The following is a 21843-nucleotide window of genomic DNA, read 5'->3' as shown; positions in this document are numbered from 1 at the left end:
TGGGTTTCTGCCTGTTCTGATCGGTAATTGACACTTCTTCCTGTTTGGCTGTAATTGGACTGGGGTGGTAGTGGTGAGAGCTCCCCCTGCTGGCCTCCTGACTCCATTGTAAATGAGGTTTCTCTATTACAGTAATTTTCACACAACTACGAACCCTATTGTTGCTAAAATAATGAGAGTGAGACACTCATTTTAGCGAAGGATACATAGCGATTTGGATTCCAGAGACTTAAGTTTCTTATGTATGGTAATGGTATCGTGGCTACAGAAAAAAATTGTCCTTATTCTTGGAGGATGCATGTCGAAATGTTCAGGGGTGAAAGGTCATGATGTCCTTTTAAAAGGTTTGACAGCAGCGCAGGTGGGGGGAGGGGAGAGACGGAGGAAGCCGATGTGGCAAAAAGTTAACAGTTGTTGAATTTGGGTGGAGAGCATGTGGGTTTGCGTTGTTCTGTTCATTAAAATTTCCCGTGCGTTTGAAAAAAATTTAAATCAAATTTCGGAGAGAGGGATTATAAAGGAGAAAGGCCACTAAGATTTAAGGGGATGAACACGTGTCCTTATTCACCTGTCCAAATCCTAGAATGTACAAGAGTAAGCCCTGGTGCGCACTGTGGACTCTTGGGGGCAGTAATGAGTCCGCGCAGGTTCATGGTTTGTAACCAATGGCCGCTCCAGTACAGGACACTGTTGATGGGGGAAGCTACCTGGGGGGNGCTCTGACAGCTGAACCGGCAGCGGCTGCAGATGCCGCTCTGTGACCCGAGTCCCCCGGGGGGACACGTGGGAGATCTCTGTCACTTCCCTTCATTTTGCTGTGACCTTAACACTTCTCCGAAAAGTAAATCCTATTAAAAAAACTAGGGGGGGAAATAGCAGATGGTTTAGAATCCTTGAGATTGACAGATCCTCTGAGAGGGAGCAGAGTTTGTTTGGAGTGAGGGATCATCGCTTCTCAGATGAGCTCGTGTGAAAACCACACCCTGATTAGATGTAAAGTTGACTGATGCCCGGCTGGGCCTCAGCGTGGGGGTTGGGATGAGACCTGTCCCTTGAACATTGTTTAGTAACAGAAAAAGAAAAACCTGGAGAATTTAAAGGTTTGTGCTTTTGGAATTTGTCAAAATGTCTAGTACCTACAGGAATAGCGTTTGTTGTCTCCTCTGCACTCCAGAATACAGCACTCGCCTGTTTGCTTATTAGGCTTGTCAACCAAAGCTTGTTGCTGCCAATTTGACTCCAACGGGAGTCCCCCGTTGGGGTGCAGTGGGGAGAAGGGAGACTTGATTCAGTGAAAACAGCTCAATATGATACAGCTCAATGGTGGGACACCTCAGTGGAAGTGGCCCAGGCCAAGCTGGTGAGGTGGCTCTGGTGTTACAGCTGGGGAACCACAGCCTTTGATGGAAACTCCAAGTGCACTCTGTTGAGGTCAAGTTGGCTTTTATCAGTACAAAGAAGAGTGCCTGCCTCTGGCAGCTGATTGGTCCATTTCCATGCAAATGAGGACTCCAAATCCTCACAGTGTGATTGGTCCAAAAGCACTATTCCAGTTGGTCGGATCGGAGCTGCTCTGATTAGTCAGTGAAGATGAAAATGAGATGCCTGTGCAGCCCCGATTGGCTGGGGCAGGTCTTTAGCCCATTGATGAGTTTAGGAGCCTGGGAGCTCTTTTATAAGGGTCAGTTCAGAGGGCAGACACAGTGCAGGAGGCAGGCAGCACAGGGCCGCTTCACCCTGAAGCACAGAGGGAATTAGAGGCCCCTGTTTCCAAAGCCTATTAGACTCTGTTTATGAATTTGAACCCCATTGGTCACCAGGAGTCCTTCTTAGTAGGTTTTTTTCTTTCTCACAGTTGACAGGTGTAAACTTCCCTACTATTCAGCCCCAAATACACACACACACAGCAATCCAGCATTCTTTGCTCTCCAGGAGCTTTTAACCAACTAGCAAAAACTGGACAGGTAAGTATATAAAAAATATAATTAAGATGAATTTAAAAATAGAAGTTAGAAGGAAAAAGAGATATGGTGGTGATGATGAGGTCACTCCCCTCTGAAAAGAACATTGTGTTAAAGTTACCATGACGTGGACATGATATTAAATGTTGAAAACTAACCAACACATCTCTAGTATTTTATCTTCCCTTTGGACGTGTATGCATTTGTTCCTGTGTTCTGTCCCAGTGAATCGCACCAGAGTTCCTGAAGGTGGTGCCTCTGCTTTAGGAGCTTCATCATTTGTTGATGGAGCTTCATCATTTGTTCATCATTTGTTGGTCTTGCTTTAATAATAACACGCGTTTCACCATTAATTATGACGTTGGCTGTTGATTTGGAAAAGATATTTATTTCTTAGCAAGTTAAAGAACTGTTTTGTTTCTCTTTGGGGGCTCTTTCTTGGTAAAGAGGAGTTATTTAACATTCACCAGTTTAGTATTTTAATAACCCTTGAGATGACGTGTACATTTTTTTGATCAGCGATATTGATTGTCTGCTAGGTGCCAGGTGCTGCCAATCCCACATCTGATTCTCATCCCTCCCTTTTATCAGCTGCCACATCCCAGGCAATATGTTTAACCTTCTCTGAGCTTTTTTGTCTTACATAGGAAGTGGTGTCTTGTTTGTACTTTCACCAGGGCAGTAGTGAGACTTTCTGAGGTCAAGTTCTTACCATAGTGTGGGGCGCCATGTTAATACTGCTGCTCGCTCTCCCCATTCCCTTCCCCCTCCCCTCTCTCCCTCTCCTCTTTCTGCTTCTCTCCCTCTCCCCACCTCCCTTGCTCTCTCCATCCTCCTACCCTTCCATCTCTGCTTCTCTCTCTCCTTCCTACCACCCTCCCCACCACCTCCTCTTCCTCTCCCATTCCTCTTCACTAACCCCCTTTTCTCTTTCTTTTGTTATAAGGCTGCTAGCTTCCTTGAAGAGGAGAAATAACTGAGAGGCGCCCCTGGGAGGATTGGTGTGGTTGGCGTCGTCGAGCAGGAAGGAGTTGTGCTGGTGCCACAGAGAGAGAACATGTCGGCTGAGCCAGATCCCAGCCACTCAGGTGTCAGCGATGGAACTGACTCCAGCTCAGGTATGCGACCAGGACATCTCATTTCTTGTGTGAGATGGGTAGTAATTCTAAGAAAACTAAAAATGAACGTGCCTTTCGACCCAGCAATTCCACTATTAGGAGAATATCCTAAGAACCCTGAAACACTAATCCAAAAGAACCTATGCACCCCAATGTTCATAGCAGCACAATTCACAATAGCCAAGAGTTGGAAGCAACCTAGACGCCCATAGGTAAATAACTGGATCAAAAAGCTATGGTACATTTACACAATGGAATTCTATGCTGCAGAAAGGAAGAAGGAACTACTACCCTTTGCAACATCATAGATGGAACTGGAAAGCATTATGCTGAGTGAAATAAGCCAGGTGTTGAAAGACAAATACCATATGATATCACCGTTAACAGGAATCTAAACAACAAAACAAACAAGCAAGCAAAATATGACCAATGACACTCAAATATGGAACAGGCTGACAGGGTCCAGAGGGGAGAGGGGAGAGAATCATAGGGGAAAAGGGGATGGACTCACATGAACAAGTATAAAGGACACATGGACAATAACTAAGGGAGGTGGGGAGCACTGGGCGGGGGGTGGCAGGGCTGGGAATATAAGACAGAAAACTGTACTTGAACGAGAATTAAATTTAAAAAATGATTAAAAGAAACCCAAGGCTTTCCCTTGAAAACAGGCACATGTCAGGGGCACATGCCTTTGCTAAGGGAAAATGGCAAAAAGGAAGCTTGATAACAGTATAGGATTAGCTTTCCAGCTTTCCATATTTTATCTTCACTTTCTTCTACAGAAGTAAGTTTTTGCTCCTATAACAACAGTAACTGATGTGGAAAGCCCACCATAAACAGACTTTGATAATTCAGCTTTGAAACTCACATCAACCCATAGTATTTGTATAGCACACTAAAATTTTATATATTTCCCTCCTAAAATAATCAAATAGAATATTGAGAGATTGCTAGCATTTTTATACCCCCTCCTTAAATCAGACAGGCAGAAACTGTTAAGCCAAGATTTCTAATGAATCTTTTCCTAGCACTTTTCAGTGTTAAAAATAACCTCCTGACTCTTGTAAAAGCCTGGAATCACTGAGAAGTTTCTGCCAGGTCTGAGAGGCAGAAATAGATATATAGTCTAGAGACAGAGATACAGGCAGGGGGTAGAGAGAAAGAAAAAAAATGTAGGGTTTTTTTCTTCTTTTTTTTTTTCAGTGTGGTGTCTGGGAGCAGAAACAGTGAGAGTCACGGCCGACTCCTAACACTTCAAGGAGGGTAGAGGTCTGCAGGTTGCCAAAGAAGTGGACCATCGACTCCACTCTTTCAATAGTCCCCATAGGATCCTGAAGGAAATAGCCATGTTGCTCTGACCACCACCTGTTCACCCCACTGGTGCTGGAGGGACACCCCAATTAAACAGTATGAGATGACTGAACATACAGCACCCAGCGCTGCACAGCTGAGACCGAGAGCAGCTATCTAACCACATGCATTACCAGCCCCGGGGGTGGGGAGGACATCGCACCCCACACAGGCCCATGGGGTGCTCTCAGGAGCAGAGGGAATAGCAGGGCAGTGGGAGGCAGGCTTGTAGCCACAAGAGGAGGCGGTGTCCCCTGGCTCTCTTAGTCTGATGTAAAATCCAGTTACGAAAATGGATGCAGGAAGTAAGCATGGGTGTAGATTAACTCCAGGAGAGATGTCTAGGGCTTTCTGATTAGTATCAAGAACATTCTATTCTTGGAAGAGAAAAACTCAGTGTGCATCTCTCCCACTGACTGGGTCATGGCCCAGACGGTGGGACCCAGTGTTAGGATCCAAGAAATTCCCCTTCACTCTTGTTCCTTACACTTACCTGCTTCATTGAAGTATAATTTACATACCACAAAATGCACCTGTTTGATGTATACAGAACATTGTAAAAAGAAATTGAAGAAGACCTAAATCAATGTAAGACATGCTGTGTTCATGAATAAGGAGACTTCCCGTTGTTAATTGGGCGGCACTCCCCAAATTGATCTCATTTCTGCCCTTTCCTCTCTTTGCCTTCTAGTGCTCCCATTACATGTGCATTGCTTTATTTTATGGTGTCCCCCAGAGCTTAGAGGCTCTATTTGTTTTTCTTCATCTTTTTTATTTCTTTTCTTTAGCTTGGATAATTTTACTCATCTATCATTAAGTTTGCTGAATTTTTTTGTTAGCTCGAATCTGCTTTTCAACCCTTCTAGTGAGTCTTTAATTTTCATTATCATACTTTTAAATTCCAGAATTTCTATTTGGTCTTTTTTAAAAATATATTTTTTTAAATTTTCCTTCACCTTTTTTCACCCATTCCCCCTGGCGACCATCAGTTTGTTCTTTCCATAAATCTGTTTTTGTTTGGTTTGGTTTCACATTCAACATATAAGTGAAATCATACAGTATTTGTCTTTCTGTGTCTGACTTATTTCAATTAGTATAATACCCTTCTAGGGCCATCCATATTGTTGCAAATGGCAGGATTTCATTCTTTGTTATTGCTGAGTAATATCCCATTGTGTGTATATATGTGTGTGTGTGTGTGTAATATATATCCCATTTTAACCTATTTATTTATTGATGCACACCTAGGTTGTTTCCTATCTTAACCATTGTAAATAATGCTGCAATAAACATAAGGGTGCAGCCATCTTTTCAAATTAATGTTTTCATTTTCTCCAGATAAATATCCAGAAGTGGAGATGCTGCATTGTATGGTAGGTCTATTTTTTTAATTGAGTCTTTTTTTAATATTTTATTTATTTATCTTTAGAGGGGAAGGGAAGGAGAGAAGAAGAGAAATATCAATGTATGGTTACCTTTTGTGCATCCCCTGCTGGGAGTTGGCCTGCAGGGAACTGGCCTGCAACCCAGGCATGTGCCCTGACTGGGAATCGAACCGTGATCGTGTGGTTCGCAGGGTAGGTCTGTTTTTAATTTTTTGAGGAATCTCCATACTGTTGTCCATAGTGGCTGCACCAATTTATAGTACCACCAGCAGTGTTTGAGGGTTTCCTTTCCTCTACATCCTTGCCACCACTTATTTGTTGACTAAAAAATAATTTCTAGTTCTTTATTTGTATCCTTTATTTTATGGGTCAGTGCTATCATACTTTTACAGAATTCTATAACATGGTTTTTCTTTAAATTATTTTATTTTGTTCAAGTACAGTTGTCTGCATTGACCTTCCACCACTGCCCCCCACCCCAGCCATCCCCACCTCCCTCCCCTGCTTCCACCTCCCTTGATTTTGTCCATGTGTCCTTTAATTGTTCCTGAAAAACCTTCCCTTCTTCCCCCCTTTATCCCCTCCCATCTCCCCTCTGGTCACTGTCAGCCTGTTCTCAATTTCAATGTCTCTCATTATATTTTGCCTGCTTGTTTGTTTTGTTGATTAGGTTCCACTTAAAGGTGAGATCATATGGTATTTGTCTTTCACTGCCTGGCTTATTTCACTCAGCATAATGCTTTCCAGTTCCATCCATGCTGTTGCAAAGGGTAGGAGCTCCCTTTTTCTTTCTGCTGCATAGAATACCATTGTGTAAATGTACCATAATTTTTGGATCCATTCATTTACTGATGGGCACCTAGGTTGCTTTCAGCACTTGGCTATTGTAAATTGTGCTGCTATGAACATTGGGGTGCATGGGCTCTTTTGGGTTGGTGTTTCAGGGTTCTTATGATATAATCCCAGCAGTGGAATTGCTGGGTCAAAAGACAGTCCCATTTTTAGTTTTCTGAGGAAATTCCATACTGTTTTCCACAGTGGTTGTACCAGTCTGCAAGCCCACCAACAGTGCACTAGGGTTCCCTTTTCCCTACATCCTCTCTGACACTTCTTGTTTGTTGATTTATGGTGGCCATTCTCACTGGTGTGAAGTGGTATCTCATTGTGGTTTCAATGTGCGTCTTTCTGGTGGCTAGTGATATTGAGCATCTTTTCATATGCCTCTGGGCCCTCTGTATGTCCTCCTTGGAGAAGTGTCTGCTCAAATCTTTTGCCCATTTTTTTAATTGGGTTGTCTTTCTGTAGTGGAGTTGTGTGAGTTCTTTATATATTTTGGAGGTCAAACCCTTTTCTGAGGTATTATTGGCAAATATGTTTTCCCATATAGTTGGTTCTCTTTTCATTTTAATGCTGTTTTCTTTAGCCATATAACATGGTTGTTTTGTTTGTGTGTGTGTGTGCATGTGTGTGTGTTTTGCTCTTTAAACACATTCCCAATATAAGCTTTAGAATCTTTGTCTGATAAGTCTACCATCTGAGCCCCTCTAATATAGTTTCTGCTAATTGTTTCTTTCCTGTGCACAGAACCTTTTCCTGTTTTTTACATACCTCATAACTCTTTGTCAAAAGTTGGACATTTTTGGTAACATAGGAAGTCACAGTTCTAGATTTTGATTCTAGACCCCAACCCAGGGGTCATTCATGGTGCTGTTTCTTTGTCTAGTCACTTGTCAGGACTAGTTCTATGGAGTGCGCTTACTTTGCAGTGCCTGCTGATATCCAGGCATAACTGTTCTTTTGAAGTGTTTGTGTGTATGTGTGTGTGTGTGTGTGTGTGTGTGTGTGTGTGGTTTAAACCTGGCATCTCAGGAGTCACTTGTGTTTCAGCAAAGCTTTGTGGTGAGCCGAGGACTGAGTCAGAGTCCAATCCTGAGTCCGTGCAGCTTCCCCACACGCTGGTAGATCTCCGTCCGAATTGGGGGATGCATAATTTCTTTCCTTTTCTTTGAGGTTTACTCATGTTGTGGTGTGTATGGTTTCTTTGTTCCTTTAAATTGTGGGATGATATCCCATGGTATGCATAAACCACCTTTCATTTCCCCATCAGGTGACTGTGTGTGTGTTTGTATATGTCCCCAGTTGCTGACATAGACCTCCCAACCCCCTTGGAGTTTTCCGGGTGATGGAAAGACCTTTTGTTCTCATAAGGTGACTCTTGGTGGGCTCCTGCACAAGGGTGGGTCACCACAGAGACCCAGCCGTGAGGAGAGGCTTGAGATTTTCAGCCCCGCTGCTCGTTCTCCAGAGAGGCGAAAGGGGCAGGAAATGGAATTCATGATCGGCCATGCCTCTGTGATGCAGCCTCCATAAAAATGCCAAAGGTTCAGGGTTCGAAGAACTTCCAGGTTGGTGCCAGGGGCATGTCCCATCTGAAGAAGGCATGGAAGCCCCCCACTTTTTCCCATATACCCTGCCCTATGCATCTCCTCCACCTGGATGTTCATCTGTATCCTTTCTAATATCCTCTTACAGTAAACTGGTAAATGTAAGTAAACTATTTTCCCAAGTTCTGTGACCTGCTTTAGCAAATAAATCAAATCTAAGGAGGGGTCATGGGAACCTCTCATTTATAGCCTATTGGCCAGAAGCACAGACGACCCTCTGGGCTTATGATTGGCACCTGAAGTTGGTAGCAGACTTGAGGCACTGAGCCCTTTCCCTGTGGAATCTGATGCCATGTCCAGGTGGATGACTCAGAATTGAGTTCAGTTATAGGCTAGCCAGCTGATGTCATAGAATGGCTTGACGAGGCAAAACCCTGACACAGCTGGTGTCAGCAGTGGTGTGTGAGCATAAGGGAGAAACACAGGAGGAAGACTGAGTTTTTCCTACTAACCTGAGTATATACCTCTAAGTGGGATTTCTGGGTTGTATGGTAAGTCTATGTTTATCTCTTTAAGGAACTGCCAAACTGTTTTTAAAAGAGGCTACACTTGCCCTGGCTGGTGTGGCTCAGTTGATTGAGCGCAGGACTGCGAACCAGAGTATCGTGGTTTGATTCCCAGCCAGGGCACATGCCTGGGTTGCAGGCCAGTTCCCAGCAGGGGACGCACGAGAGACAACCACACATTGATATTTCTCTCCCTCTCTCCTTTCCTTCCCCTCTAAAAATAAATAAATAAAATCTTTTAAAAAAAGACGCTACTCTATACTCTGGTTTTTCTTCAGATCACACAAATCTTTCTCCTTTTTTAAAAGAAGCTGCATTATTTTGCATACCTATTGGCAATATATGAGGATTCCAGTTTTTGCACATCCTTGCCAATACGTGTTATTATCTTCTTTTATATTATAGCCTCTTAGTGGGGTGAAATGGTATATCATTGTGGTTTTCCCTGATGGCGAATGACTTTTAACATCTTTTCCTGTGCTTATTGACCATCTGTACATTCTTTGGTGAAATATCTATTCAGGTTCTTGGCTCATTTTTAAATTGGTTTGTCATTTGATTACTGAGGCATAAAAGTTCTAGATTTGTTCTAGATATGGGTCCTCTGACACCTGATTTCCAAATACTTTCTCCCTTTCTGGCAGTTGTCTTTTCACAGATGGTATTTTTTATAAGTTTGAATTATATATTTTTAAGGATTTTATTTTTTATTTATTTATTTTTAGAGAGAGGGAGAGGGAGGGAGAAAGAGAGAGAAGCTTCGATGTGAGAGAGAAACATCAATTGGTTGCCTCTCCTATGTGCTCTAACCAGGGCCTGAACCCACAACCCAGGTGTGTGCCCTGACTGAGAATCAAACTGTGAAATTTTGCTTTGTGGGATGATTCCCAACCAACTGAGCCACACTGGTCAGGACTCTGATGGTATTTTGGAGCATAAATGCCTTACTTTTAATGAGGTTCCATTTACATACTTCTTCTTTTGGTATTTGCACTCTTAGCATCATATCAAAGAACTCATTGCCTAACCCAAGGTCTTGAAGTTTTACACCTATATTTTCTTCTAAGAGTTTTATAGGTTCAGCTCCTATAGTTAAGTCCATAGTCTATTTTGAAGTCAATTGCAAATGTGAGGGTTATTTTAGGACACTCAGTCACAGATCCTTAATCTATGTCTACCTATACTCTCTCAATTACAGTAACTTTGTGGAAGATTTAAAACTGAGAAGTGTAAGTTCTCCAATTTTGTTCTTCACGGATATTTTTTTTTATTATTTGGGGTCCCTTGAAATTCTAAAAATTTCTTTGAATTTAAGATCAGCTTGTCAATTTCTTCAAAGAAGCCAGCTGGAATTTTGATTGGGATTGCATTAAATGTGTAGATCAATTTGGGGAGTATTGCCAAATTAGCAATATTAAGTCTCTTTATCCAAGAACATGGGATGTTTTTCCATTTATTTAGGTCTTCTTTAGTTTTTTTAAATCCTTACCTAAGGATGTATTCATTGATTTTAGAGACAGAATAGGAGAAAGAGAGAGAGAAACATCAATGTGAGAGAGAAACATCAATCAGTTGCCTCCCATAGACAACCTGACCAGGAATCGAACCTGCAACCATTTAGTGTACAGGGACTACAGTCCAAACATGTGAGCTCCCTCCAGCCAGAGCTAGGTTTTCTTTAATGTCTTTCAACCATGTGCTGTAGTCTTCAGAGTATAACTTTCTCATTTATTTTGTTAAATCTATGCCTAAGTACTTTATTCTTTTTTTACTATGGTAAACGAGTGGGTCATGGACTCTTGCCCAGGGTGAGCTGGCATGCACAGAGCACCTGCTGTTCCTGAAGTCCTCACACCAGCTCACAGCTCTGAATAGACAGAACTCACATTGCCCTGAAAGAAAGAGATTGTTATGTGTGTTTGCAAGTGAGGAAATTGAGGAAGGGAAGCATTTCATAAGGAGTAAGTGAGGGCTCCAGGCCTTTCTGGTCTGGAAAATAGGCCACGTTTCTGGTGATCCTTGAGCTTTGAGCCAGGGTGGGGAAGCCTATTCGGAGAGATAAATATGGTCCAGTGTGAGACACGGCAGGGAAGCCCCCACTTTGAACATGCCCTCTAGGCTGGGTGGTCTTAACAGCCAGCCCTGCCCCAGCTTACTCTGTGCCCTAGAGGAGTCCCTGCACCTGTTTCCTCCTCCTATAAATGGTGACTTCCATGGCGGTCTTATGGCACTTCTCCAAAGCTCTGACAGGCCAGCTGGTTGGGCTCCTGAGGCTGAGTCTGTAACAGGAAATGAAGTGCAGTCTGTTGAACACCCTGTGAGAGCAAACGGTCCTTTTCATCATTCCCTCTGCCCTTTGCCTGGTCATGGAACACTACCACAGAAAGGCATTTTACAGACATCTTGGCCTTGTTTTCAATGCATTTTAAACTGTAGCCTCCAGAGAGAGACATTAAACCATGGGCCAATGTCTTGTGATTTCACCTGAGAGATAAACTTGAACTTTATGTACTCAGGCTTAGGAACAAACAAGCACAGTCCTGGTGAGTCTGATTCCTATCTGGTGGGAGAGGTGTGGTGTGAGGGGAAGCTGGTCATATAAGAAGGCAGCAGAGGCTGACGTTTGTCAGTCACAGCAGGCCAGCCGCCATGGCACTGAACACGCGAACTCTTCTCATCTGGATCGGCACCTGCGCCTTTCTGCACATGGACCATGTGCACGGAGGTGAGGGAGGGGAGATGTGCCGGGACTGGGGTGCAAGAAAGGGCACCAGAAATGGGTTGAATGGTAAAACATGAGGAGGATGAGGATGATGGCGGCAACCAATGTATCTGCCATTCTTCGAGTGTGTCCCAAGGACTCATTTTTCTCCTCAAACAAGTCTCTGAAATGTGGTCAGTCTGCCTCAAAGGCTCATGGTGTTATTGACCATCTGTCCTCACGACAGCTGCCTCATTTCTGACTGCTTTCCAGTGTTCCAGACATGGGCAGCCTATGTAACACAGGGTTGCTTACATCACTCCAAGTGAGTTTTTGATGTAAATAGGGGTGAGTGTTTGCAGTAACAAAGAAGGCATATTGTCAGGGCACATCCATGATTAGAGTGGTACACTTGTGTCCCAGGGGGTCATGTAAGTCACATGTATCATTGTGACAGCTGTGAGGGAGTGTGAGGTTCTTACTCCTGTGGTATGTTGTAGCCTTCTCAGGTACCCATTTCTAATAAAATGGCCTTCAAACTGTGAAGAAAATAGTGTTGCTAACTACAGTCACTACATTGTACAGCAGATCTGTGGAGCTTACACTTACAAATGTGGTTAAGTGGGAGCCCTGGTTGGGTAGCTCAGTTGGTTAGAGCATTGTCCTGATACACTAAGGTTGTGGTTTTGATCCCTGGTCAGGTCACATATAAGAATCAACCAATGAATGCATCACTAAGTGGGACAACAAATGAATATATTTTCTTTCTTTTTTTCTCCCTCTCTAAAATCAATTAAAAAAGTAAAGTAAAAAAAATGTTTGAAGTGAAGAGAGCTCATGTGTTCTTAGCACAGGAAAAAAATGATAACCTTTTAAGGTGACAGGAAGTTAGAGCAGCAGAGAGGGCCCTGCAATCAGGGCATTCAGATGCCTCCTTTCTGTTCTCCCTGCTCTCTGCAGCCCCACTACACCTGTGTTTTTTCCAGCTCTGTTGCACCTGTCCTTCTCCCATTTCCTCAGGGAAGCAGTGTTGGAAAATGATGAAAACAAAACAACAATCACGTCAAACAAACTAACATGGGTGGGGGTGGGTGCCCGTGATCAGCATTCTTCAAGGGCATTCTACACGCGTGGGCTAAGTTGCCCCCTCAGTGATGGGACGGCAGGCGCCCACATTCCTCAGGCTGTGGGTGCAGCACAAGCCCTCCCCGTGCCTCACCCTGAGTTGTTCGTTCATTCAGGCCAGGCCACCGGTAGGCCCTCAGGAGAGGGCCTCATTCGAGGGGAGAGCGTCCTACAGGGGAGCCTGTCCAGGAAGCAGAAGGCAGGACTGGGTGGGGCAGAATGTTTTGGACAGAAGACGCGGGACTTGCAGAGACGTGCTATTTGCCTCCAGTAAACTCTGATGCAGCTGAGAGGATTCCTGCAGGCCACAGCCGCTTGGCCTGGCCGCAAGGCCACAGCGCCCTCTCTGGATTCCCGTAGTTTTCCTCTTCAATCTGTTCAAGTGCCGAAGTCACTGCACGTTGACCCTCATGTTCTTACACCGTGAATGTGGCTCACTGTCGGGCTTCCGAATGATATGAGGTAGATTATTCACGGCAATAACAAGACATTACCTGTGTTCCCAAATATGAAACAGACTTTTAGTGTCGAACCAGATGAAGCAGAAGCTCCAGACACGACAAATGTACAGCATCTAAAAAAATCGTGATCTCAGACCAGGCTGCATTGTGGTCTGGTGAGCGCATGTGTGACCTGGAGCTCCAATGTCCAAGAGGCATGTGTCTGGGTGAATAATGGGAAGGTGAACCTGTACTGGGCAGAGACCCCATCGCGTAGGCCATGGCATCCCTGACGCTGCCTGGAGGGCTGCGTGCGTGGCAGGCGCAGTGTCTCGGTGGGCCGGCTTGAAGAAAAGCCTTGCCAGTGTGAGTGCAGAGGGGACGACACACAAAAGAGCTGATGAGAACAATGCCTGCCTTTTTCTTCTTCCAGAGGAGAGATGTGCTATCCCATTTACCTATGCAGGCAAGAAGTATTTTGATTGCATTAGTCGTGATTCTTTCAGAGATTGGTGTTCTCTAGATGAAGAATATTTAGGAAGATGGAAATATTGTACAAAGGACGGTGAGTAGGAGTTTTTCCTCCTGTGAGGAGTGTGTGGCTTCCCAGAGGCAGGGGGAGGGGCAGGGTCCATAACTGCATCCTACGTGGAAATTGCATGCATCTCCCCATCCAGCCCTAGGTGACCCATTCATGTCCCTTTTCTCTTGATGAGACCAAAATAACCTCCCCTCACCTAATTTTCTCACCCCCTCCTTCTACTTTTCAGACTATGCCCGATGTTTCTTTCCCTTTGCCTATAATGGCAAACTGTATGACAGTTGCACCGTCGATGGGAACATTTGGGGGAAGTCATGGTGCTCAGTCACTCCAAACTTTAACAAGGATGGAGCTTGGAAGAATTGCTTCTGATACAGGGTAATAGTGACTGGGGGACAATGAGAAGAGACACTGGTGAGTAGGGAAGAGATGGAGCTGGGTAAAGAGAGGGAGTCAGGTGATAGAAAGGGGGGAAGGAACAGGTGGAGCAGTGGGAAGAGGGCACAGGGGATGGAGGAAGGATGAGGAGCAGCGATTTGCAGAGACAAGAATAAAAGAAAAGGCAGAATGCAAAAGATGGAGAGAGAGGAGTTAAAAAGGAAGAAGAAAGAGAGTTTGCAGGATCAGACATGAGGGAAAGGCTGGGGAGGGTTAGTGGTAAGAGAAGGGGAACAGGGAAGAGAGTACAGCTCAGAGTCTTCTGAGCAAGTGTGTGAGAGCCGGAGTGGAGCTGGGGGAGAGCAGAGAGGAAAGGAGAAAAGAAACCAGACCTTTGTGCCCCAGGTGACTGATTAGAAAAAGAAGTAGAACTCTTTCACGTTAACATCAAAACCATGTTACATTACTGGTTCCAGTGACTTCACCTGCAGCTGTGGATTCAGACACGGCTGTGAAACCCAAGTGCGGAAGATCAAGACATCTCAAGCTTGAAGGCCACGCCCAAGGGACAGAGGTGATGAAATCCTTTCCCTGCAGCTCTGAGTACCCCCTGCGCATCCACAAACCATTGTCTCTACAGGTGTGACTTTGTTATCCTGTCCTAAAAAATAAACCATCTTTCAAATGGGAGCAGCTCTGTATGACCAGGTAGATCGTGCAGGACCTTCTGGTCCTGGCCTCTCCTCCCCCAGACCCTGACACATCAGCACACATCCTACCTGTCTCTTCTGTGGGCTTGACTGAATGGCACAGGTGTGGGGAGGCCCCAGGGGTGGGGTGGGGGCTGGGAGGGTCCCCGAGGATGGGTGCCTGCCACAGACAGTGTGTCTTTCCTGACTTCATAAAACGTTCTTTTTCTGGAGCTCTTCTCTGACTCCCCAGTAGAAGGGTCTCTTGTCCTGTCCCCTCAGTCTTTCCCTCCCGGCTCACAGTTCAATGGTGCATCTCCCCCGGGGGACGCTGGTTGTTGGGAGGACGAGGTGGACTCTGTTTTTCCTGGAGTCGGTCCAAAGTGCAGAACCTGACACATGCTTGGCCCTCAGACATTTTTCAAAAGGCCTGCAGCCTGTTTAAAAACATATTCTAGGAAAAGTATGTTCAGTAAACAGCTGGGTGTGATGAGGCACAGTTAAAGTCACAGGTGCCAGAAATAAAGGACCTGGAGGCCAGAGCCTAACGTGTACTCTGGTGCCTGAGCAGCCCTGCAGAGAAATGTGTCAGTGGCTGTGGGACCTGTTGTCACCAGTGAGGCTGCCATTCATGGCCTTTGGGCCCTTGAGGTTAGTCATGGAGATGAGAACTTAAAACAAAGGCCTTGTGAGGGCTACCCAGTGAAGGAACCTGGAAATCTCCTCTCGTGGACCCAGAGAAGCAGAAATTTCCTCTAAATGGATTATTTTTTTAAATTATTCAAGAAAATACACTAAGTATCATGTCCTGGCTCGTGTGGCTCAGTTCATTGGAACATCCTCCCATAAACCAGAGGTAGGGGGTTCGATTCCCTGTTGGGCACACACCTGAAATGTGGGTTTGATCCCTGGTCAGGGTGGGAATGAGAGGCAACCAATCCATGTTTCTCTCTCATATCCATGTTTCTCTCCTTCCCTTCCTTCCTCTTAGTCTAAAATACACATATTTTTAAAAATTTAAAAGAAGAAAATATACTAAATATCAGAACAGCAATCTACCTACAAAGGCCCCCAATGCCCACCACCTGCCCCAGCTGGGCCTGATGGAAGTAACATGAATGGGAGGAACCCAAAACAGAAGCTCTACTTCTTCCATCTCCCAGTCAAGGGCTGTGGCATCCCCGTCAGTAGGGCCGGCTGCCAGCCTTACTCACCCCCTCAACTCTGAGTCTCAGAGGGTAATTTCAGGCCATTGTGGGTTAGGGATTGGTGGGTTAGGGATTCTCTCCTCCACCCAAATGTTATTCATGGGGCCCGGGCTCCACCCAGCGATAATGGGCTCAGAATGCTGGGCTCTCTGTCACCCTTGCCCTGGGTTGCTGGTAGGAAGATTTCCCATGCTGGGAGAAGCAAGTCAACAAGGCCTGGGGGGGTGGGGGGTGGGATGGGAGTAAAAGACAGAAAACTGTACTTGAAAAACAATTAAATAAATAATTTTCTTAATAATTATTTATTAATATTAAGAGATATTAATATTAATATTTAATTAAATATAATATAATATTTAAATATTATGCTATTTATATTTAAATAGTATAATATTTAATTATAATATTATAATATAATATTAATATAATATTTAATTAAATATTAATGTTAGTATTAATAAATATTAATAATTAATAATAATTATTATTTTTAATAATTTTCACGGTTTTGAGTCAGGAGAAAGTCAGGAATGAGAAAACTCCAGAGATGCCCCAGGACGGAGACAATGGACTTCGATATAGAACAGAGATTCTGTTCTAAGATTGGTTCCTCAGGAATGAGAAAACCCCAGAGGCACCCAAGGACTAGGGCATGGGACATGGGACATCGATACAGGATAGAGACCCTGTTTTAAGACCGCTTGTCCCTGCTTTCTAGGAAAGCGCCGAATCACAGTGCAGAAGTTCTATATGGCTCCTGCTTCATTATAATAATGTTTCAATAAATTAGCGTTGTAGGACCCCTCTCCCCCAGTGGGCAATCAAGGGAAATTGTGGGAGACCACATGCATGGTAGCTTAAAAGTAATATAACTACTTGTATATGTACAATAAGACCCCACCAAATCTAGCCAGGAAATATCCACCTTATGAGAATAGAATCCCTCTGGCCACTGAGGGTCAATCTCTGCTCAGAGTTGACCTGCTCCCATATTCTGTGGGCAGCTGATGGTGATTCCAGCAAAACATTTTGCAGAGAGTTTTGAACAGTGGAAGAGATGCTGGGAGAACCATGCAAGGTCCCAAGGTACCTACTTTGAAGGGGACTGAGGCATCACTGTACTATGTATCCTGTATTCACTTCAATAAATGTCTCTATTTTTCTTAGTGCATGACTGAATACTTTCCTGGACAGACCTAATGTGTGTTCTTTGGCTACTCTATTCCCTGTGCTGTACTTTACTCCCCATGACTAACCTGTAACTACAAACTTGTACTCCTTAACTCCTTCACCCATTCCCACAACCACACTCCCATCTGGCAACCATGAAAATGTTCTCTGTATCTATGTTTCCCTTTCTGTTCTGCTTGTTTACTTTGTTTTTTAGAATCAAATGGTGCTAGATATATATTTATTGCCATTTTATTGTTCATATTTTTTATCTTCTTCCTCTTAAGGAAGACCCTTTAACATTTCATACAACACTGATTTGGTGGAGATGAACTCCTTTAGGTTTTTCTTGTGTGGAAAGCTCTTTATCTGTCCTTCCATTCTAAATGATAGCTTTGCTGGGTAGAGTAATATTGGCTGTAGGTCCTTGCTTTTCATCACTTTGAGTATTTCTTGCCAACCCCTTCTGGCCTGCAATGTCCTACCAGGGAGGCCAGGGCTGGGTGCTGAGCCTCCCAGACATCCCCGTGGTGCAGCTCATGTGGGAGCACCGAGCTGATCCCTGCACACCTGACGGTGGTGGGAAACCAAGGGGTGCCTCATCCAGCCCTGGGAAGTTAGTTTCTACATCAGGAAACATGGAATGATCCCTGAGCTTGTCAAGGGGGAAGAAGCAGGTGAGCATCCAAGCAAAGAGGACCATGGGTAGGTTAGCCCAGCCTGCAGAGCTCATGGCCCAGAACAGGTGAGGACTGGCCTTTGCAAGGTTTTTAAGATCCATCTGTGTTACCACAAATGTCCGGTGAAATTTTTAACTTTGTCCGATGCATCTTGTACTTCAATATCACCTACCTGTAGTTAGATGATCCTGCCATTTTGTTCAGTGTCAATCCTTACCATATTTTCAAATTTCTTCCCTTATCTGGTTACAATTCTCCAAATAAACACTTTCAGTGTTTCCCCCTCCCTTCTGACTTGGTGTCTGCCTGGATTCCCGGAGGGGGAGGGGCAGTTGCCTCAGATTGGCCTTTGTCCCAGAATCTGAGACATGCCACTGTGAGAGAGCTTGCCTTTACCATGATTCTCTAACCATCAACAGTGTTCTCACTCCACACACGTCTCCACTGCACTTTTAAGGAAAAAGATCCCAGAGGTTTTAAAAGGTGTTCTGTCCTATAACTCAACAACTCTAGTAAGCATGCAGTTCTCTGTCATGCCAGCTACCAGCAGGCCTGCCCTGGATGACCCTGTTTCAGGCCCTTCATGACCTATAACTCAGGCCAGATGTCAGTGTCCTTGTTCTCTGTTTTCATGAACTCCATGTGCCTGTCCTTAGAGAGTCCACAACTACAACCTGGGAAATGGGATGTAAATCTCTCCTCTTGGTTTTTTCCCTTCTCTGCTCTTTGTGAACTGTAGGATGCTTGGCTGAAATCCTTGGAGACCTGGGCAGAGGTGGATTGTAGGTTAGCAGAGGTGGGCATAGAGTGAAGTTGCGAAGGGATTGGGGTCTCCTCAGAGTCAGGATAAGAAATTATATGGCCTGGGGAGCTTAGGGATTATACGGGTTCAGGAGAACCCAAGGCTGTCATGCAGGAGGGCTTTACTGGGGCATCTCAGGTGGGCCTGAGGAATGAGTGAGGGGTGGACCTATCTGTTGAGGGAGGAGCTACTGGAGCTGGTGCAGTGAAGTGGGGGTGCCATTCTCCCAGACTTGTATGGGTGTGAAGGGGAGTGCCTATGAGTGTCATATGCCCAGTTTTAACCCCCAGTGACCACTGCATCCCCCATGCTATTTCTGGCCTGAGCCCATTGCATTAGCTAATTCACAAGCCAGTCACTCTCTCGTGCCAACTGCATTTAGACGTAGGTGTCTTTTTTGCAGAGGGACTTCTCTCACCCCAGGACACTGGTCCCTGCTGGAAACACAAGGCACAAGCTGAAACCCTTGTTCTGGAAGCCCTAATTTTCAGGGTGAGTAGCTGCTTATTTCACTTCTGCTAGGGTAAGATGAGGGAATGATTTTCATTGTGTTTTTCTGAGGATAATTATGGCTTGTTATGTAATCAATGTGTTAGTGATTTACTCCTTTATTCTTTTTGATGCTTAAATTATCGCACATTTGATCACTGATTTAATCAGAGACGACCTGCCTAATAATGATCAGAGCTCAAACTGTGGAAATTTCTAAATAAAGGGGACAATCCCACTGGAGGGTTAAGACACTCAGGGCTGACCTTTCCTGTGAATTTTTAATGTCTTGGGTTGACGCAGAATTCACATGGAGGATGAACTCCTCCGCTTGCCCCACGAGGCTGGGCTGGCTTTACAGGCCAGCAAGCTGAGCAGTCACATGGTCACTTAGAAGGGCCTGTGCTAGGGTTAATGCTCTGCTTAGGCAATCTGGAAATTCTTTTTTTTTTTTAATTTATTTAACTTTTGTTCAAGTACAGTTTTCTTTCTTGTATTCCCAGTGGAAATTCTTAACAATTTTGTGAGATCTCTCTATTTCTCAGTTTATATTGGGTCAATCCCACAATTTCTGTAGTTGGTTCCAGCCCTAGAATTGACCATGGATTGCTGCATTCGCTTTGGAAAAAGAAAAGTGTAGCCTTGTGAAGGCACTGCTGCCCCCACCACTGGCAGGAGCTTGAGCACAGTCAGGTTGGAGTTTGGCTTTTTCTACCCTATTTGCATCCTCGTGGGTCTCTAATTGCCTGCCACCCTCCCTTCCAGCCCACAGAGCAAATGTTCTCTAGCCCTGACATACTTGAGAGATGGAAATTTGTAAATTCAAAATCTGAGGGAGTCTGGGGGAGTCACAGCTAAAGCTCAAATGTGAATAGCTTTGAATAGTCACCCTGAAGTCCACAGTTAATGTTGGTCTTGGAAAATGCTGGAGACACTCGATGGGAAAACTGTGTGTGTGTGTGTGTGTGTGTGTGTCGGTAATGGGAAGGAAGCAGCTCTGGCCTCATCCTTCAAGAGAGAAGACCTCAGATAACGCCTAAACGTGCATGATTAGAATGAAGCCTCACAGCATTTCATTCAGAGATGACTTTTGTTGAAAACACCTGCGATCCACAAAGCAGGCATGGATGTAAACAAAGGAGTAACCTAAGAGAAGCTCGGGTTAACCAGAAATTGAGTCCATTTGGAAATAAGAGACAAATTGCAATCCATAAAATCAAACTAGAGCCAATGACTGAAAAATCTGTTGAAATTTGGGGCACACTCTAGTCATGGCAAAGAACAGGGAGAAACAATCAGAGTTAAAGCAGTAAGTTCACAGGCTGGAGGATATGGAAAGGTTTTTAGCAGAGATTTATTGACCAGAAGATAAGTTCTGGTGTTCAGTATGTGAGGAACTCATGGGAAGTCAGTCTCTCAATTCTTAAGCTTCATTTTCTTGAGAGCACAGGTGTGAAAATTCTACACTTAATATGCTCTGGTTTTATTTTAGATTGAAATGCTTTTGCATTGCTCCACTTTGATAAAAATTGCTGCATAAAGCATCGCTGATCACCCTTATCATGCAGACATTGTTTTCCTTCTTTCTTTTTCTTCTCTCTACATCAAACACATTGTTAGATGGGGCAAGCACCTCAGAGCTCAGAAGGACCATCCTACTGTATCTTGTCCTGCATAACAAGAATGCAAAATGGCAGGTGGATTTCATTGTCTTTATTTGAACAACAAAAGAAATGAACAATAAAGAATTTCATCTATTCTCTTCTAAGGTGGTTAACTCAGTTTCCACAGTCAATTAAATCTTAAGGTAAGCAGGGGACTTCCAACCAAGATGGAGGCATAGGTAGATACACTGTGCCTCCTTGCATAACTAAAAGGACAACAACAAATTTAAAAACAAAAACAACCAGAAATGACAGAAACTTAAATTGTATGGAAGTCTGACAACCAAGGAATTACAGAAGAAACATTCATCCAGACCAAAAGGAGGGGTGGAGATGGGCAGCCTGGCAGCATTCTCAGCAATGCAACGGCTGGAGTACCAGGCAAAGTGGAGGCTGGAACAGGCAAGGCGGCTACTGGTGGAATGTGTGATCCCACAAATTTGCATGCAGATAAATTGGAAGGAACACCTAGGGAGCTAGACAGACTGTGCAACCCAGGGTTCCAGTGTGGGGAAATAAAACCCCAAAATCTCTGAAAAAATCTGTGGGGGTTAAGGTGGCAGGAGAAAATCCCAGCCTCACAGGAGAGTTCATTGTAGAGACCCACATAAGGTCCTAGAACATACACAAAACCACCCACCAGGAAATCAGCACCATAAGGATCCAATTTGTTTATGAGTAGCAGAGGAAATGACTGAAAGCCAGCAGAGAGTGGAACAAGTGGCATTGCTCCTTCTGGGACCCTTCCCCCACATACAGCACCACAATGCAGCCATGTGGATTGCCCTGCCCTGGCAAACACCTAAGGCTCCACCCCTTACTACATAACAGGTGTGTGAAACAAACAAACAAACAAAATGGCCCAAATGAAACAACAGATCAAAGCTTCAGAATAATACAACTAAGTGACAAAGAGATAGCCATCTATGACAGGCACAGATCAAAACACTCGCAATCAGGATGCTCACAGAACTGGTTGAGTATGGTTGCAAAATAGAGGAAAAAGTGAAGAGTATGAAAAGAAAATGTACAGGCAAACAACAGTGATAGGAAGGAAACTGGGACTCAGTCAAAGATTTGGAACAGAAGGAAGAAATAAACATAAAACTATTACAGAATGAAAAAACAAGAATTCAGAAAAATGAGGAGAGTCTTAGAAACCTCCAGGACAACTTTAAACATTACAACA

The 21843-nt window shown here is 44.3% G+C and overlaps 1 long non-coding RNA gene across 2 annotated transcripts; it reads left to right on the top strand.

Moving 5' to 3' along the window:
• The first annotated feature begins 1860 nt into the window (after nucleotides 1-1860).
• Nucleotides 1861-14629, top strand: LOC119002117 (uncharacterized). 2 transcript variants are annotated; one of them, XR_005069683.1, is made up of 4 exons: nucleotides 1861-1964; nucleotides 13467-13598; nucleotides 13804-13952; nucleotides 14444-14629. It is a non-coding gene; the product is annotated as an uncharacterized LOC119002117 (long non-coding RNA). The 2 variants fall into 2 exon arrangements; XR_005069684.1 differs by lacking the exon at nucleotides 1861-1964 and adding an exon at nucleotides 10550-10728.
• Nucleotides 14630-21843: the final 7214 nt, after the last annotated feature.

Source organism: Sturnira hondurensis, unplaced genomic scaffold, assembly GCF_014824575.4.
Source record: "Sturnira hondurensis isolate 20B ecotype Veracruz unplaced genomic scaffold, ASM1482457v3 Scaffold0017418, whole genome shotgun sequence".
Taxonomy (NCBI): domain Eukaryota; kingdom Metazoa; phylum Chordata; class Mammalia; order Chiroptera; family Phyllostomidae; genus Sturnira; species Sturnira hondurensis.
The sequence above is the reverse complement of the archived record's forward strand: the minus strand, read 5'-3'. Positions and strand labels throughout refer to the sequence as shown.